The sequence below is a fragment of the Rhinoderma darwinii genome, chromosome 4, assembly GCF_050947455.1.
Source record: "Rhinoderma darwinii isolate aRhiDar2 chromosome 4, aRhiDar2.hap1, whole genome shotgun sequence".
Classification (NCBI taxonomy): domain Eukaryota; kingdom Metazoa; phylum Chordata; class Amphibia; order Anura; family Rhinodermatidae; genus Rhinoderma; species Rhinoderma darwinii.
The window spans coordinates 197672852-197688950 of NC_134690.1; the positions used below are offsets into that span (position 1 = coordinate 197672852).

General features: G+C 46.0%; 1 protein-coding gene across 1 annotated transcript in view; it reads right to left on the minus strand.

The window, feature by feature from the left end:
• Positions 1 to 16099, minus strand: part of IMPG1 (interphotoreceptor matrix proteoglycan 1) — a 286271-nt gene that overhangs the window by 57055 nt on the left and 213117 nt on the right. The window lies entirely within an intron of this gene.

The following is a 16099-nucleotide window of genomic DNA, read 5'->3' on the forward strand; positions in this document are numbered from 1 at the left end:
AATGCCCAAGTGGGCGTATTTTTACTTTAGACCAAGTGGGCGTTGTACAGAGGAGTGTATGACACTGACCAATCAGCGTCATGCACTCCTCTCCATTCATTTAGTCAGCGCATAGGGATCCTTTTAGATCACTATGTGCTGTCTTATACTAACACATTAACGATACTGAAGTGTTTAGACAGTGAATAGACATTCCACGAGATGTCTATTCACAATCTCTGCACTTCGTTACTGTTTCGTGGTAGTTACAGTAGATCAAGCGTAATCTCGTTGTAACCTGTCATCTACAGCGTAATCTCGCGAGATTACGCTTGCTCTGCGGTAAGTACCACAGAAACAGTAACGTAGTGCAGAGATTGTGAATAGACATCCCGTGGAATGTATATTCACTGTCTAAACACTTCAGTATTGTTAATGTGTTCGTATAAGACAGCACATAGTGATCTAAAAGGATCCCTATGCGCTGACTAAATGAATGGAGAGGAGTGCATGATGCTGATTGGTCAGCGTCATACACTCCTCTGTACAACGCCCACTTGGTCTAAAGTATGTATCGGGGAAAATTAGTTGTACAGTCTGAAATAAATACTTTACTACCTCCCCGTGAAAATCCCTCCCTCCCTTGGAAAGCCCAAAAACGAAACAAAAAATATGAATAAATGAAATTGACTCCCGAAAATGAATCCCCCACCCCACCCTTTTTGGTGTTCCCTAAATTATATATAAAATCAATAATTATAAACGTTGTGATAGGTCTCAAAACAGGGGAAGTTGCAAAGGCCTGAATTTGAAGGGCACATGGGGCAGTAAAACCAGGTATTCCTCCTCCTTCCATGTTTACTACACACCCGGCATCTCCTGTGGGGGTATTCCTTATTCTCAGTCGCAGGGACGGGGTGAAGGAAGTGGCGCTCAGTGAGCCTTTTGACTTCCTCGGACTCAAAGGATTCTCCAGGTGCGGGGGAGTCAAACAGGAGGCGCTCTATAATGTTTTCCTGATACTGGAGGAAACTGAGCGTTCCCTGCGTCTTGTACAGCGCATAGCTGTTATAAGTAGCCATCTGGATGAGATAGATCGCTACCTTTTTATACCAGGCCCTAGTTTTGCGCTTGACCAGGTCCGATTGTAAGACCTGGTCAGATAGATCGACTCCCCCCATGAACTTATTATAGTCCACCACGCAGACCGGTTTCCTCTTATCAGAGGTAGCGCCCCTCTCACTGCCACTGTGGTGTCCTCATGCACAGTGGAGAGCATGTAAACATCCTTTTTGTCACTCTATTTGACAGCGAGCAACTGGTTGCTTGCAAATGAGAGTGTCGCACACCTTTCTATTCGCCTGGACACCAGTTGTTGAGGGAAGCCGACTATTTTTGTGTACCGTCCCACAGGCCCCTGTATTAGCAGCATGGAGGGACTTGTACAGGGGAACACTGGTGTAATAATTGTCGGTGTACACATGGTACCCTTTCTGTTGGAATGGCACCATGAGTTCCCAGACAATTTTCCCACTAATGCCAACATCCTCTGGGCATCATGGGGGATTAAGGTGGCGGTCCCTGCCCTCATATATAAAAAAGACACAGGTGTAGCCCGTTGTGCTCTCGCATACCTTATAAAGTTTCACACTGTATGGGGCTCTTTTGGAGGGGATGTATTGGCGAAACGATAGACGGCCCTTGAAGGACATAAGGGACTTATCTACCGCTATTTTTTGTCCTGGGGTGTACAAATTTAGAAATGACTCAGATATGAGGGAGATGAGGGGTCTTAACTTGTTGAGGCGATCATGGCCTGGGTCACTTCTTGGGGGGATTTGGGAGTTGTCTGAGAAGTGCATGAAATGCATTAGAGTATCATAGCGCGTTTGGGCCATGACAGCAGCAAATACAGGGGTGCTGTGTATAGCGCTGGTAGCCCAGTAGGAGCGGAGAGAAGTTTTTTTTTATTATCCCCATGTTTAGGGTAATTCGCAAAAATGTTTTAATCTCACAGACGGTTGTGGGGATCCATCCTCTGGCATAGTAAGACCTGGGATTTTGGGTGACAAATTGCCTGGCGTATAAATTTGTCTGCTGGACAATTAGATCCAGGACCTGATCGCTTATAAACAAATGTAAAAAATTATAGGGGGTAAAATTTGCGACATCAGTGTTGATGACTGGAGTCGCTGTAAATGGCAGAATTTGGGGGGAGAAAGAAACTGCAGGATCCCACATTGCGGGAGGGACTGCATTACTAGGCCCTGCTCCTGACCCTTCACCGGTGACAGCTGCGTCCACCACCATAGGGCTGGGGGGGGTCCACTGGCAGAAGACGAACTTGTGTCGCTTTCTGAGCCGAGTTCTGCTTCTGACGCAGTATCCGTACCGCTGCCGGAACTGCTAGAGCACAGCATGGCGTATGCCTGCTCTGCAGAGAACATTCTGCGGCTTCTGCGATTCATTTCTTTGTAACACTAAACTAACAAATGGCATTATTTTTTTTTGTATTTGAAATTTTTTGGGTATTTTATACATATATATATATATGTATATATATATATATATATATATATATATATATATATACACTACCGTTCAAAAGTTTGGGGTCACCCAGACAATTTTGTGTTTTCCATGAAAACTCACACTTATATTTATCAAATGAGTTGCAAAATGACTAGAAAATATAGTCAAGACATTGACAAGGTTAGAAATAATGATTTTTATTTGAAATAATAATTTTCTCCTTCAAACTTTGCTTTCGTCAAAGAATGCTCCATTTGCAGCAATTACAGCATTGCAGACCTTTGGCATTCTAGCTGTTAATTAGCTGAGGTAATCGGGAGAAATTTCACCCCATGCTTCCAGAAACCCCTCCCACAAGTTGGATTGGCTTGATGGGCACTTCTTGCGTACCATACGGTCAAGCTGCTCCTACAACAGCTCTATGGGGTTGAGATCTGGCGACTGCGCTGGCCACTCCATTACAGATAGAATACAGGCTGCCTGCTTCTTCCCTAAATAGTTCTTGCATAATTTGGAGGTGTGCTTTGGGTCATTGTCCTGTTGCAGGATGAAATTGGCTCCAATCAAGCGCTGTCTACAGGGTATGGCATGGCGTTGCAAAATTGTGTGATAGCCTTCCTTATTCAAAATCCCTTTTACCTTGTACAAATCCCCCACTTTACCAGCACCAAAGCAACCCCAGACCATCACATTACCTCCACCATGCTTGACAGATGGTGTCAGGCACTCTTCCAGCATCTTTTCAGTTGTTCTGCGTCTCACAAATGTTCTGTGTGATCCAAACACCTGAAACTTCGATTCGTCTGTCCATAACACTTTTTTCCAATCTTTCTCTATCCAATGTCTGTGTGCTTTTGCCCATATTAATCTTTTCCTTTTATTAGCCAGTCTCAGATATGGCTTTTTCTTTGCCCCTCTGCCCTGAAGGCCAGCATCCCGGAGTCGCCTCTTCACTGTAGACGTTGACACTGGCGTTTTGCGGGTACTATTTAATGAAGCTGCCAGTTGAGGACCTGTGAGGTGTCTATTTCTCAAACTAGAGACTCTAATGTACTTGTCTTGTTGCTCAGTTGTGCAGCGGGGCCTCCCACTTCTCTTTCTACTCTGGTTAGAGCCTGTTTGTGCTGTCCCCTGAAGGGAGTAGTACACACCGTTGTAGGAAATCTTCAGTTTCTTGGCAATTTCTCGCATGGAATAGCCTTCATTTCTAAGAACAAGAATAGACTGTCGAGTTTCACATGAAAGCTCTCTTTTTCAAGCCATTTTGAGAGTTTAATCGAACCCACAAATGTAATGCTCCAGATTCTCAACAAGCTCAAAGGAAGGTCAGTTTTATAGCTCCTCTAAACAGCAGAACTGTTTACAGCGGTGCTAACATAATTGCACAAGGGTTTTCAAGTGTTTTCTAATCATCCGTTAGCCTTCTAACACAGTTAGCAAACACAATATACCATTAGAACACTGGAGTGATGGTTGCTGGAAATGGGCCTCTATACACCTATGTAGATTTTGCATTAAAAACCAGACGTTTGCAGCTAGAATAGTAATTTAGCACATTAACAATGTATAGAGTGTATTTCTGATTAATTTAATGTTATCTTCATTGAAAAAAACTGTGCTTTTCTTTCAAAAATAAGGAAATTTCTAAGTGACCCTAAACTTTTGAACGGTAGTGTATATATAACACTAACAGAAAAAAAAAAATATACGGTAAACCGCAGTTAATAACAGCAACTAAAACGAAATCAGCGAAAAAAGATTAGATAGATAGATAGATAGATAGATACTTTATTTATCCCCAAGGGGAAATTGGTTTACAGTTGTAACTCCCATTTTCAGTACATATTATACAACACAATACAACGACAACATATGATCAAATATATATTAAAAAGCATCATAACACACTATAAAGACTTATTATAAAGTGCAATAGCTTTTGGCATAAAAGATCTTTTAAATCGTTCTTTCCTACAACGAAATTCTAGCAATCGATCACTAAAACAGCTTTGTTTATCGATTAAAATGCTATGCAACGGATGCAATTCTTTTAATTTAATTGCACTAATCTTCCTTAATAACCTTTTATCTAATACCTCCTCAAATAACGGCACCTCACTAACCATGATCGCTTTTCCCTTTTTGATCACCATATTTAACTTATTCTTTTCAGCTTCTCTAATCCCCAACAGACAGCACCATAAAATATAACGCTAGCAACCACAGAATTATAACACATTAACATCATTTTATCACACACAAACGAGCGCAAATTACGTAAAAAACACAATCGGCTCATTGCCTTTTTGTACGCCTTTTCTGTATTCTTGATCCAATCCAAATTCTGGTCCAAATATATACCCAAATATTTGTACTGTAATGGCAGGGGGTAGGGAGACGGACAAGTGAGCCCTAATCTACCCGCCACTCTGACCCTGCCTACTTGCAACGACCCGCCCTAGGTGACGGGGTACAACTGGGCGGCGGTCCCTGCGCTCAGTAAGTGCACGACAAACACGACAAACATACAAAGGAACACAAGCAAGGAAAAGGGGCCGTTGCCCACGGCAACACTGTGAGCAACCAGAGTGGTGAACGAGCCGAGTCAAGCCAGGAGTGTGCGAGGTACAAAACGAAAAGCAGAAGAGTAGTCGGTAAGCCAGGGTCTGTATGGAGCAGGATCAAAAATAGCAGGAGCTGTAGCTGGGCCAGGAAACCACAAGGAGGGAAACACAAGCAATAACAAGCACCGAGGGACAGGAAGTGCAGGCTTAAATAGACCGAGGGCGGGAGCTAGCTGAGTCTGGCCAGGTTACGATAGGCTCTCCCACTCCTAAGCCTGCCAGCCTGAATGGTGGAAGCAGGAGTCAGTCTCAGGGATGTATTCTCAGGTGCTGACTGATTAGTTCTGGGAGTTAACCCCGAAGCTGTGCCTGGCAGAACCTTTACAGTACCCCCCCTTTTATGAGGGGCCACCGGACCCTTTCTAAGTGGACCTGGCTTACTGGGGAAACGCAGGTGGAACCTCCTGACCAATACCCCAGCGTGAACATCCCAGGCGGGTACCCAAGTCCTCTCCTCGGGCCCGTATCCTCTCCAATGGACCAGGTACTGGAGGGAGCCTTGGACCATCTTGCTGTCCACAATCCTGGCCACCTCGAATTCCACCCCCTCCGGGGTGAGGATGGGAACAGGAGGTCTCCTCGAGGGAGCCAAGGACGGGGAGCAGCGTTTGAGGAGGGAGGCATGAAACACGTCGTGTATCCGAAAAGACGGGGGTAACTCCAGCCGGAAGGAGACAGGATTGAGGACCTCAATGACCTTATATGGCCCAATAAACCGGGGAGCAAACTTCTTGGACGGAACCTTGAGACGCAAGTTCCTAGACGACAACCACACCAGATCCCCGACCATAAACAGGGGGTTAGCAGAACGTTTTTTATCAGCCTGAGTTTTTTGTACGCTCTGGGACACCTCTAGGTTTTTCTGAACCTGGGCCCAGACTGTGCACAGTTCCCGATGAACGACCTCTACCTCGGGATTGTTGGAACTACCAGGTGAAACGGAGGAGAACCGTGGATTAAACCCAAAATTACAAAAAAAAAGGAGAGACCCCTGACGAATTACTGACCCGGTTATTAAGGGAAAATTCGGCGAGGGGAATGAAAGAGACCCAATCAAATTGACAGTCAGAGACAAAACACCTTAAGTATTGTTCTAGAGATTGATTAGTCCTCTCCGTTTGGCCATTGGTTTCAGGATGGAAGGCAGAGGAGAAGGACAGATCAATCCCCAACTTCATACAGAAGGCTCTCCAAAACAATGAAACAAATTGTACCCCTCTGTCCGAAACAATATTGACAGGGACCCCATGGAGACGCAGGATGTGTTTGACAAACAAGGTAGCCAACGATTTGGCGTTGGGTAGTTTCTTGAGGGGCACAAAGTGGCACATCTTACTGAAGCGGTCCACCACCACCCACACCACCGACTTGCCTTGGGATGGAGGCAAATCGGTGATAAAATCCATGGAGATATGTGTCCAAGGTCTCTGGGGAATGGGCAACGAACGCAGTAAGCCCGCTGGTCGGGACCTGGGAGTCTTGGACCTAGCACAAACCTCACAAGCGGCGACGTAGGCCTTAACGTCTTTAGGCAACCCAGGCCACCAATAATTTCTGGTAATGAGGTGTTTGGTACCCAGGGTGCCTGGATGGCCAGATAGTGCGGAGTGATGATTTTCCCTAAGCACCCTTAGCCGGAATTGCAGGGGAACAAACAGCTTGTTCTCAGGAAGGTTCCCGGGAGCTGCACCTTGATCAGCAGCAATATCAGAGACTAAATCAGAATCGATCGAGGAAATGATTATACCTGGAGGCAAAATACAAGCAGGATCTTCTAGGAAAACCAGATTCTTGTGGTCGGTAAGGACCGTTACCTGGTGCCTAGCCCCCTCCAGGAAGTGGCGCCACTCTTCAAATGCCCATTTAATGGCTAAGAGTTCGCGGTTGCCAATATCATAGTTACTTTCAGTTGGCGAAAACTTCCTGGAGAAGTAGGCACAGGGGCGGAGATGGGTGAGGGACCTGGTACCCTGGGACAAGACAGCCCCCACTCCCACCTCAGATGCGTCAACTTCCACGATAAATGGCTCCATTTGGTTGGGCTGAACCAGCACCGGGGCCGAGACAAAGCACTTCTTAAGGACCTCAAAAGCCTGGACAGCCTCAGGAGGCCAGTGGAGGAGATCAGCACCTTTGCGAGTGAGGTCCGTAAGGGGCTTAGCGATGACCGAGAAGTTAGCAATAAATCTCCTGTAATAATTAGCGAACCCCAAAAAACACTGTAACGCCTTCAGGGAGGCAGGTTGGACCCATTCCGCCACAGCCTGAACCTTGGCGGGGTCCATGCGAAATTCATGAGGAGTGAGGATTTGACCCAAAAATGGAATCTCCTGTACCCCAAACACACATTTTTCGGTTTTGGCAAACAGTTTATTTTCCCGAAGGACCTGGAGCACCTTCCTGACATGCTCAATGTGGGAGGACCAGTCCTTGGAAAACACCAGTATGTCATCAAGGTGCACTACCAGAAAAATCCCCTGGTAATTTCTCAAAATCTCATTTATGAAATTCTGGAAGACCGCAGGGGCATTACACAACCCAAAGGGCATGACGAGGTATTCTAAATGGCCTTCGGGCGTGTTAAACGCAGTCTTCCACTCATCCCCCTCTTTGATGCGAATAAGGTTATACGCCCCCCGTAGATCCAATTTAGAAAACCATTGGGCCCCCTGAACCTGATTAAAGAGATCAGGAATCAAAGGAAGGGGATACTGGTTCCTTACCGTGACCTTATTCAGGCTACGGTAGTCAATGCATGGCCTAAGACCACCATCCTTCTTCCCCACGAAGAAGAAGCCAGCACCTACCAGAGAAGAAGAGGGACGAATGTAACCCTTGGCCAGGGATTCCTGGATATACACTCTCATAGCTTCACGTTCGGGACAAGAAAGATTAAATATCCTACCCTTAGGAAGCTTAGCTCCTGGTACCAATTCGATAGCGCAATCGTATTCTCTATGAGGAGGTAACACTTCGGAGGCCTCCCTAGAGAAAACATCAGCGAAGTCCTGAACAAACTCTGGTAGCGTATTCGCCTCCCTAGGGGGAGAAATAGAATTAACAGAAAAACATGACGTACAACATTCATTACCCCATTTGGTTAGCTCCCCAGTATTCCAGTCAAACGTAGGATTATGCAACTGCAACCAGGGAAGACCTAGAACCAAATCGTACGATAATCCCTGCATCAACGGTACAGAGCATTGCTCCAAATGCATGGAGCCAACAAGGAGTTCAAAAACAGGGGTATGCTGTGTAAAATAACCATTAGCAAGAGGAGTGGAGTCGATACCCACTACCGGGACAGGTTTAGGCAAATCAATCAGAGGCATAGCAAGGGACATAGCAAATTCCACAGACATGATATTAGTAGAGGACCCTGAATCCACGAAGGCACTGCCGGTAGCAGACCTACCACCAAAAGAGACCTGAAAGGGAAGCAAGATCTTAGTACGTTTCATATTTACGGGAAATACCTGTGCGCCCAAGTGACCTCCCCGATGATCACTTAGACGCGGAAGTTCTCTGGCTGCAATCTTACGCTTAGGACAGTTGTTCACTTGATGCTTGTCGTCCCCACAGTAGAAGCAGAGACCATTCTTCCTGCGGAATTCTCTACGTTGTTGGGGGGACACGGAGGCCCCGAGTTGCATAGGTATCTCTGAATCTTTCGGGGAGGAACGAAGCAACGGAGCTTCGGGAGGCATCATGGGGGAGTCGGAGGAGAAAACACATAAACGTTCACGTTGTCGTTCCCTGAGACGTCGGTCAAGTCGTATCGCTAAAGCCATAACCTGGTCTAGGGAGTCAGAAGAGGGATAGCTAACTAGCAGGTCTTTCAGGGCATTCGACAGACCCAACCTAAACTGGCACCTTAAGGCAGGGTCATTCCACCGAGAAGCTACGCACCATTTCCGAAAGTCAGAGCAATACTCCTCAACAGGTCTCTTACCCTGACTTAAGGTCACCAGCTGACTCTCGGCAAAGGCAGTCCTGTCAGTCTCGTCATAAATAAGTCCGAGAGCAGAAAAGAAACAATCAACGGAGGAAAGTTCAGGGGCGTCAGGAGCCAAGGAGAAGGCCCACTCTTGGGGCCCTTCCTGGAGCCGGGACATAATTATACCCACCCGCTGGCTCTCAGAACCTGAGGAATGAGGCTTTAAACGAAAGTAAAGCCTACAACTCTCCCGAAAGGAGAGAAAAGCCCTCCGGTCCCCTGAGAACCGGTCGGGCAACTTGAGGTGGGGTTCAAGAGGTGCGGTGAGGGGAACTACCAGGGTAGCATCAGGCTGGTTGACCCTCTGAGCCAGGGCCTGGACCTGTAGGGAGAGACCCTGCGTTTGCTGAGCCAGGGTCTCACGGGGATCCATAGTGGTGTCAGGGACCAGGGGTAGACTAGGTATGGGCTTGTTATTATGTAATGGCAGGGGGTAGGGAGACGGACAAGTGAGCCCTAATCTACCCGCCACTCTGACCCTGCCTACTTGCAACGACCCGCCCTAGGCGACGGGGTACAACTGGGCGGCGGTCCCTGCGCTCAGTAAGTGCACGACAAACACGACAAACATACAAAGGAACACAAGCAAGGAAAAGGGGCCGTTGCCCACGGCAACACCGTGAGCAACCAGAGTGGTGAACGAGCCGAGTCAAGCCAGGAGTGTGCGAGGTACAAAACGAAAAGCAGAAGAGTAGTCGGTAAGCCAGGGTCTGTATGGAGCAGGATCAAAAATAGCAGGAGCTGTAGCTGGGCCAGGAAACCACAAGGAGGGAAACACAAGCAATAACAAGCACCGAGGGACAGGAAGTGCAGGCTTAAATAGACCGAGGGCGGGAGCTAGCTGAGTCTGGCCAGGTTACGATAGGCTCTCCCACTCCTAAGCCTGCCAGCCTGAATGGTGGAAGCAGGAGTCAGTCTCAGGGATGTATTCTCAGGTGCTGACTGATTAGTTCTGGGAGTTAACCCCGAAGCTGTGCCTGGCAGATCCTTTACATGTACGATCTGACTCTCTCCACTTCCTGATTTAGAATAGACACCGGCACCACTATCTCTTTTTTTCTGTGTAAATCAATAATTATTTCTTTTGTTTTCCCAATATTTAATTCCAACCCATTATCCACACTCCATTTAACAAATTCAGGTATCACATCCCTATATTCTTTATCAAAACCCTCTTTTACGGAATCATCAGAGAATTTCTGCAGATGACAACTTCCAGTATTGTACCTAATATCTGCTGTACATAGCGCAAATAAAAACGGCGATAAAACAGTCCCCTGTGGTGATCCAATATCACTTATTTCTATCCCCGATGTACATTCCCCCCCTCCGCACACACTGGGGGCGTCCCCTTAAATAATCAAATATTCAGTTAGACACTCTAGAGTTAATTTGCATTCCTTCCAATTTATTTTTCATCAAGTTAAAAGCACTGGAAAAATCCCAAAACATTACCCTCACTATCACCCCCTGCGTCTCCAAGAAAGAGTACGCCCTATGTAAAAAATATAAAACTGCGTCCTCCACCCCAATTCTACGTCTATAAGCAAACTGTACGGAGATAACATTACAGAGATAACAAGTACTTACAGGTAATCTGGGGTGATTACGGGTAATACAGGAACGTGAATATCTGGTGTGTTTTTCACAGCACCTCCTCTCACAGATCAACTACAGTGAGAGGAGGGAGGGAAAGAGCACAAAACCTGTGCTGTATTTGGTAAATATGGGACTATGGTCACTGTGATAGGTATATTACAGTGACCATCTGATCAGGGACCAATTATAAGGGTCCCTGATCAGTTTCTATTTACAGACAGAATAGCTTCCCGGCAGTTAGGGGTGGGGGGGGGGGGCACGATCGGTGGCAGCGGGGGCCTAACAAGTAGTTTTTTTTATCTCCTCTTCTCTAACATACATGGTGAGAAGAGATAAAAAACTCATTTACATTGGCACATACATTGTAACGGCGGCCGCCGGTACTCGTTGAATACCGGCGATCGCCGGTATGGGGACCGCAAACAACGGTCCCCAGTCACTGCTTCTAGCAGGGAGCTAACCTTCACCCCGGCAGCGCTACTTTATTCCGATGCAGTGACGTAGAAAGTCTATTGCATCGGAAAAAAGCCTGTTAGTGACCGACGTAGAAACACTATGGGGCGGTCACTAACGGGTTAAAGAGTACATATCATTTTTTATTTATTCTGAATATTCAGTGCTCATTAACTTCATAATATTTCTTTATAGTATTCAGAACTCTGTTCCGTTCACACAGCCTAGCCTTGTCAATAAAGAAGTTTACCCATGATAGCAAGTTATGACATATCACTGTAGTATGTTATAACTCAGAGGCGGAAAGGAAGATACAACAGCACTTAGATTTTTTTCTCTGTACAGCGACTCTCTCGAAAAGGTGTTGTAAAGAAAAGGATTGGTTCCCACGGGTCGGATACGCTGCATAAAAGTACGCAGCCTATCTGACCTAAAACCTGCAGGAAATTCAAGGCGGAAAACCGCACCAAATTTTCGTCCTCAATCTCTGCTGCGAAAAAAAAGTGCTGCTTAAAAAAACAAAAAACAATACTCACCCTCCGGCTTGTCATAGCGACAGGTCCGTCTGTTCTGAGTGCAGCCCGGCCACCTGGGATGATGCTGCAGCCCAAATGACCACTGAAGCCTGTGTTTGGCTACAGCAGTCACATGGGATGAAACGTCATCCCAGGAGGCCGGGCTGCAGTCAGAACAGAAAAACGCTTTGTTTTGACAATTCCCAGGGGTAAGTATTTGAATTTTTTTTAATTTTAATTAAAAAAGTGTTTATTTTTTTCAGATTTACCATTTTTCCGCCACAAAAATTGCAACATATGCTATAAGTTGCACGTTTTACCTCTACATTGAATTCAATAGGGAAAACCCGCAACAAAAGAGCAACGCTTCCACAGCATAAATTTACATACTACGGATTTAAAAACCGCACCACAGGTCGATTTATGAAAGTTTTCGCTGCTGATTTTTTTCTGCAGTGTGTACATAAACCTTGCCGTAGAGGAGGGTAAGTGTAACATTACTGCCTGCTGGGGTCCTGTATCTAAGCCTGCCTTGTGGTAGGCTTAGATACAAGATCTATCAGACAGTATCACACATAGACCCTGTATCTAAGCCTACATGGTGGGCTTTGATACATGACTATGTATGATACTGTCTGATAGGCCCCGTATCTAAGCCTACAACATTGTAGGCTTAGATACAGGGCCCCAGCAGACAGTAGTCTTATACTGTATAAGATTACTGTCTGCTGGGGTCCTGTATCTAAGCATAACATGTGATAGGCTTAGATACAGTGTCCAAAAGACAGTATCACACACGGGCCCTGTATCTACGCCTACCACATAGTAGGCTTAGATAAATGGCCATGTATGATACTATCTGATGGGCCCTGTATCTTACATACAGGGCCCCAGCAGGCAGTAATCTTATTCTGTATAAGATTACTCTCTGCTGGGCCCTACATGGTAGGCTTAGGTACATGGCCCATGTGTGATCCTGTCTGATGGGCCCTGTATCTTGTGGTAAGCTTAGATACATGGTCTAATTGGCAGCATCACACATGGGCCCTGTATCTAAGCCTACCATTAGTGTTACTATTGTTTTTTTTTATGTGTTTGTGTTTTCTGACAGGTTCGGATGATGGACTACTTCAGATTCGAGGACTACTTCCATGACTATTATATTGATATTTTCAATAAAATGGTTAAAGTGTAGCTAAACGTTCGACAAACTTTTGACATGTCATAGTGATATGTCAGAAGTTTGTATTGGTGTGGGTCCGAGCACTGAGACCCCCACCAATCGCTAGAGCGAAGCAGCTGAAGCGCTCGTGTGAGTGTTCAGCCGCTTCGTGTCTGTTCGGCTATTTCCGTAAATAAATGTATCGGTGTACGGACTCAATAGAAAGTCTATGGGCCCGTACTCCGATACATTTATTTCCGGAAAAAGCTGAACAGAAACTAAGCAGCTGAGTGCTCATATGAACGCTTCAGCTGCTTCGTTCTAGCGATTGGTGGGGGTCTCCGTGCTTGGACCTCCACCAATACAAACTTCTGACATGTCACTATGACATATCAGAAGTTTGTCAAACATTTAGCTACACTTTAATGATGGTTGTGTGGAGGGTTTTTAGTTCAATAAAATATTACTTCTATGTCTTTGTATCTTTTGAAACTTTATAACTACCGCCTTACTGCTGTCTCATATATATATATATATATATATATATATATATATATATATACATTGGCCGGCCTTAGATATGTTCGACCAGTACGGTCGCACAGGACACCAGCCGCCACAGTGCAAGAGGGGTGCCAACGGGTGTGTGTATCCCTGCGCCATTGCAACTACCAGCGGGTCAGGTGCCACTCGCTAACTACATCCAGGGTCGGCGTTAGGCAGTCGCCTTTCCGCCCGGGCACGCTGTGGACGGGGATCCGCTTTAGGAGTTTCCCCTGATGTCACTGTCCATATATGGACAGAGACATCAAGGAGTGCTCCAGGAGCGGAATCCTCGACCACACGGGAATTCCGCTCCTTCAGGGAGCTGCAGTGGCGCTATCTATACTGGAGAGGGGGGTTTGCTATCTACAAGGGGGCTATGGGCTGTGTGGCACTACCTACAAAAAAGGACAACTGTGCAGGAGCACACAAAATTCCCAGCTTTCCCGGCTATCAAATAAACGTGTGGAAATAAACTAAGATATAACTTTTATTTAATCTAGCTAAAAGGATTAATCCTTTAGCTAGACTAGATAAAAGTAATATCTTAGTTTATTTCCACACATTTATTTGTTAGCTAGGAAATCTGGGTATTTTGTGTGCTCCTGCACAGTTGTCCTTTTTTTAATGTCTTTTGCCCGCCAGCTATCAGGGTCATTTCGTAGTCCTTGCACTACCTACAGGGGGCTGTGTGGCGCTACCTACAAGGAGCTGTGTGGCGCTACCTACAGGGGGAATCTGTAAGTGGTGGGCTGATGGTTATTTTAATGTGAGTGGTGGGCTGATGGTCATTTTACTGTGAGTGGGGGGCTGATGGTCATTTTACTGTGAGTGGGGGGCTGATGATCTTCAAGTGGTTTCCAGCTCTGACCTCCAATTGAAATTAATAGGAGGCAGAAAATACCTGTGGCTCCCCTGTTTAGTGCTTTTTTCCTGCGTCTTTTGCATTCGCTTCAACAGCTTAAGAAAAAAACACAAAAAAAAGGTCACACAACGCTGTCAGTTGCTGAAGGAATTTTGAGGCAGATTTTTTTTGCTTTACAAAAAACGTGTGTGAACATACCCTACGAGTGTAGTGCTTGTTCTTAGCCGTTTTCTATCTTTCTCAAAACAATTTTTGGTAGGGGGGCCCTGTGGAAATTTTATTTTTCCAGTGCTGCCTCGAGTCCGAAAAGGTTGGGAAACTCTGTACTAGGCTACAGGATCCCGTCATGGAGCAGCTCAGTTCGTCATGGGAACGGGGCCTAGGTGAGTACAATTTTTGTTTTTGTTTGGGGGCACTGTCTACAAGGGGGAGGTGGGGGACTGTAAGGCACTGTCTACAAGGGGGAGGTGGGGGGGGGGCTGTATTGCACGATCTACAAAAAGGAGGTGGGGGATTATGGCACTGTCTACAGGGAGGCTATATGGCAAAATCTACAGGGGAGCACTATACTGCATGGGGGGCCACTAAGTGCACATTATACTGAGTAGGGGTACTACAGGTGGCATAATACTGTGGGCACAATTAGAGGACAAAATACTGTGTCCTTGAAGGCGTTGTAATATATTATATTATTAAATATTATTATTATACTGCATGGGGGCACTATAATTTTTTTATGGGGCATTATTTTTTAATGATGGGGTGGGGCACCGAAAGATCATTTCACACAGGACGCCATCTATCCTAGGGCCGGCCCTGTATATATACATTCATACACACACACACACACACACACACACACACACACACACACACACACACACACACATACATACCCCACACACATTTTTTTGGGTCGGTGGACATATGTCAGTACAAGGATACTTGCTGCTGGAGCGCTGTATGTAAGATAATCATGTGTGATACTGTCTGTTGGGCAATGCATCTAAGCCTGTGATACTGTCTGCTGAGGCCATGTATCTAAGCCTATCATGTATGATACTGTCTGCTGAGACAAGGTGGGTATGTGGGTCTACCTACAGAGACTGCATGGCACTGACTACAAGGGGGGGATGTATGGCAGGGGGACTGTGTGTGGAACCATACAGGGGGGTTGTGACACTATATACAGGGGGCATTGTGTGGGGAACTCTCTACAGGTGTTTTTGATTAGAGCCCCAAGACATAACTTTGCTTTGGGTCCCAGAAATGCCATATTTGCCCCTGAGGTTTAGTACAAGGATCCTTACTGCTGGGGCCCTGTATCTAAGGCTACATTCACACGAGCGTGACAGATTTACGTGCGTAAACAACACGCGTAAATCTGTCCGTGTGCGTTGCATTTTGCATCAGTGTGCTTTGCGTGTGGCATGTCTTTTTCACGCACTTGCAAGCACTTATTTTTTTTCCAGTGTAATTGATGCGTGAAACACGAACAGAAAACGGATGTGAATCCGTGTGCTGTCCGTGGTTTTGACGCGCTCATTGACTTCAATGGGCAACTAGATGCGTTAAAACGCATCAAAATAGGACATGCAGTGAGTTTCACGCAACGGACTCTCTCTGCGTTAAAACTCACGCATGAATGAATAGCCCCATTGAAATCAATGGGGCCGTGTGCTGTGCCTTGTTTCAACGTACAGCACACGGACGAGAATCACGCTTGTCTGAATGAGCCCTAAGTCTATCATGTGTGATATTGTCTGCTGGGGCCATGTATCTAACCCTATCAAGTGTGATACTGTCTGCTGGGGCCATGTATCTAAGCCT